We start from the raw sequence: 4,060 nt of genomic DNA, 5'->3' as shown, positions 1-4,060 counted from the left end.
ACACTATATTCCCCTGGATGACATAGCTTAGTCCTTGCTCTGAACCCGTCATCAGAGAAATAGAATCAGTCAAGGTCTTTTCAAAATAAAGTGTTTGTAGAAAAAAACAACAACAAGCACGTCTATGATCTATCCTGTTGCCTTGTCTTCTTTAGCCCAACCTGCCTATATGTACACATCTACCTCAATTACTCATACCTCTGCACATTGACTTAGTACTGGTGCTCCCTGTATAGAGCCAGGATATTTTTACTCTTCGCTGTTATTTGTTATTCACTGTGTATTTACTCCTCATGTCACTATTTCCATGTTGTTTCTTTTCTAATCTCTAACTCTGCGTTGTTGAAAAAGGACACATCAGCATTTCACTGTCTACAACCTGTTGTTTACAAAGCAAGTGACGAATAGCGTTGGATGTTATTTGACTTTGTTTCCTCCTTCCTGTGTTGAAGAATAACAACATGGTTTATTTCCTCTGGCTGTTTATTTCTATTCAGTCATTGTGTCACAACTTCATATTCCATATCCCAGGGTTAATATAAGAGTATTATATTCCATTCAATTAACCATCTCAAAAATAAGATAACTGCAGTACTCTGTAAAACACAACTAGCAGTGCAACTTTACAATTGTCGGGCCTAGTGATATTAGGCCTGGGGAACATTATAGGCTGTACATCAGGATGTATTTACCTTGATTTCGAAATGCCTTTTGTGTATACATTCTGGCATAGATAGGCTACGCTACGTTGGCTGTAGGTGGCACTGGCACATGTCACTCCTGAGAGATCTAACTGTACACGGAAGTAGGTGCCACAGTCATTCTTGGAGTGTGCATTTTGTTTTGCAACTTCACTGAACAGCCTCTTTGTGTAACACTGTCTAACATTACCTGTTACACTGATGCCTCTGTGCAAAGGAGCCCAATATAATAATAGGCTAGGCCTAATGGCAATTTTGACCATTTTGACAATGCTAATTTTGAAGACAATTGTTCTTAGTAGGTTTCCTTTCCTGACTGTATATAGGCCTATATGCAAAAAAAAAAAAAAAATTGAAATAGATCTATCATGATGAAATCGTGCATGGCTCCTAAATGTAGTAATGGTACCCCATAATAAATTATCTGCCTGCAGATATTAAGTAGGAATGTGAACAGTTGCCAACTACTATAACTGTGTATGGACTCGACCATCATCGGGTGCCACAAACGGTTTGGCAGCATGCAACACCTCTAAAAATCATAATTGGCACAACGAGCTGAAAGTCGCGCCTCTCTCTGTCACTCACCTTAGACACAGTAACGGAGTACTATAATAATCATATTGTTATCCTCCAAGAGAGCAAACGGAAAAGATCTTCATCAGTTGCAATGGAACCGCAGCAATCAAACCAATAATATAGACCCCGTATTTAAAATATCCTTTCAGCACATCAATTTACTGCTATTTGCTCCAATTTCTGTATTCATTCCCAGCCTATGCGACATGTTCGCTCAAAGGTACGCTCCCTCGGTTTGACAACTGGGGAGAACGATCGTGTAGCCTACTGTATCACTCCGCTTCCAGTTTTTGAACTGCGTGCCTTGGGCAGGCGCGTCTTGATCAACAGGAGAGTGTTTTGTGGTAAAACGAGCAGTACAAAATAATATATAATCCAATTTCACCTCGAAACCTTGTTTATAATGGTTGTGCGTATGTGGTACTATTTTCATGTTATGGGCAAGGATAAAGACGTAAAGGGGCAAAGCCGGAACAAGCCGCTTTTCGAGGCGTGGGCTTCGTCGTTTTTAAAGAGACAGAGGATGCGATAAGACCGCTAGACGCAATGCTCCAAGCATGTTTTGGCCCTATAATGGCAACCCCCTATCGAATTGACTGTCTCCACTTGCTTAATTAAGTTTTAATCTCATTTGTCTAATAGTATAATCTAATGCAAGATAAGCCACTTAACTTGAAGAGAAAGAAACACTGCAGTGTATCCAGAATGTTCTATCATTCTGTAATACATCTGCTATTAAGCTACTGTGTAATAACAGAATAGAATAAGGAATCCACCTGTAACAACCCTAATGAGCATCTTGAGTGATTTACTGGGATCTCGGCTTTGGCACCGATTGTAGTAGTGCTGTAGAAATGGCAGAAACGTGGTTCAGAGGATGGAGAACCAAAGGCCCGATGCTCCCCTCTCCCCTCTCCCCTCTCTCCTCTCTTTTTTTCCCCTCTCCCCTCTCCCCTCTCTCCTCTCCCCTCTTCCCTCTCCCCTCTCCCCTCTCTCCCCTCCCCTCTCCCTCTCCCCTCTCTCCCCTCCCCTCTCCCCTCTCCCCTCTCCCCTCTCCCCTCTCTCCTCTCCCCTCTCCCCTCTCCCCTCTCCCTCTCTCCTCTCCCCTCTCCCCTCTTCCCTCTCCCCTCTCCCCTCTCCCCTCTTCCCTCTCCCCTCTCCCCTCTCCCCTCTCCCTCTCTCCTCCGTTCCTCATTCATAATGAAAGGGTCTTAAACAGCACTTTACACAGACACACACACGCGCACACACACGCACACACGCTACTCCCTTTTTACAGTCACTCTGTGTCCCTCACTGAGGGGACCCTGAGGATTAGAGAAGTGTTGGGTTGCACTGAGCTGAGTGTGTTGGACATTTCTGGAGCAAAGGGATAAAACAGAAAGAGAAGAGAGTGACCGAGAGAGAGAAAGAAGAGAGGGGAGAGGGAGAGAAAGAGAAGAGAGTGACAGAGAGAGAGAAAGAAGGGAGGGGAGAGGGAGAGAAAGAGAAGAGAGTGACAGAGAGAGAGAAAGAAGGGAGGGGAGAGGGAGAGAAAGAAGGGAGGGAGAGGGAGGGAGAGAAAGAAGGGAGGAGAGAGGGAGAGAAAGAAGGGAGGGGAGAGGGAGAGAAAGAAGGGAGGAGAGAGGGAGAGAAAGAAGGGAGGGGAGAGGGAGAGAAAGAAGGGAGGGGAGAGGGAGAGAAAGAGAAGAGAGTGACAGAGAGAGAGAAAGAAGGGAGGGGTGAGGGAGAGAAAGAGAAGAGAGTGACAGAGAGAGAGAAAGAAGGGAGGGGAGAGGGAGAGAAAGAAGGGAGGAGAGAGGGAGAGAAAGAAGGGAGGAGAGAGGGAGAGAAAGAAGGGAGGGGAGAGGGAGAGAAAGAAGGGAGGAGAGAGGGAGAGAAAGAAGGGAGGGGAGAGGGAGAGAAAGAAGGGAGGAGAGAGGGAGAGAAAGAAGGGAGGGGAGAGGGAGAGAAAGAAGGGAGGAGAGAGGGAGAGAAAGAAGGGAGGGGAGAGGGAGAGAAAGAAGGGAGGGGAGAGGGAGAGAAAGAAGTGAGGAGAGAGGGAGAGAAAGAAGGGAGGGGAGAGGGGGAGAGAGAGCAAGAAACCCTCTCAGACATGCTGGAGAATCCACTCATATAGTATTGATGCTCAGTGAGGCACACAGATGCAGTCAGACCAAATACTGTAACTGAGGCATGCAATGACTTTCTCCCTCCCTCTCTATATCTTACTCATGCAGAACACATAGCCTACATACCAGCACACAAAGACACCAACATATTATAGAGCGGCCACTTACACATATATAAACATTGATTCATACATTCCATTCCTACGCTCACAAACATTAATCCGGGATTATGTGTCTTGGAGGTTCCCTTTGTCTACATGTAAGCGCTTCATTCCAAGTGAAAGAGAGAGAAAGAGAAAGAGGAAATTCCCATCATCCAAATACTGCAGGTGCCACCTTGTGGCCATCTATAAAAGTCAAAACCACTACGGACCACAAAAGAACTGCTGATTTAAACAGACACACATTTAATCAATGAGACATTACGCAATATTCATATAGGCAGGTAATGGCATATTGGTAAACTGCCCTAACACGCGCAAAGTCTGATCTGTCAACCAGCATAAGAATATATCATTATGTGGTTCACAAGTCAAGTAGTAAAATGAAAACCATATCCAAAACAGAGTAGGCAACAACATCTCCACCACACTGTCCCTCAACACACCCCCTCTTTGTGTGGTGCCATGACAACAACCTCTCCCTCAGTGTCAGTTCGACAAAGGCTGC

At 45.2% G+C, this 4,060-nt stretch overlaps 1 protein-coding gene across 3 annotated transcripts in view; it reads right to left on the bottom strand.

Moving 5' to 3' along the window:
* rc3h2 (ring finger and CCCH-type domains 2) overlaps window positions 1-1,712 on the bottom strand; it is a 44,499-nt gene extending 42,787 nt beyond the window's left edge. For all 3 annotated transcript variants that reach the window (XR_006079438.1, XM_042302072.1, XM_042302074.1), the window contains exon 1: window positions 1,290-1,712. The gene's annotated coding sequence lies outside the window, so the exon portion shown is untranslated. The remainder of the gene's footprint in view (window positions 1-1,289) is intronic.
* Between the last annotated feature and the right edge of the window lie 2,348 nt (window positions 1,713-4,060).

Source organism: Oncorhynchus tshawytscha, linkage group LG20 (genome assembly GCF_018296145.1).
Source record: "Oncorhynchus tshawytscha isolate Ot180627B linkage group LG20, Otsh_v2.0, whole genome shotgun sequence".
In the NCBI taxonomy this organism is placed as follows: domain Eukaryota; kingdom Metazoa; phylum Chordata; class Actinopteri; order Salmoniformes; family Salmonidae; genus Oncorhynchus; species Oncorhynchus tshawytscha.
The sequence above is the reverse complement of the archived record's forward strand: the minus strand, read 5'-3'. Positions and strand labels throughout refer to the sequence as shown.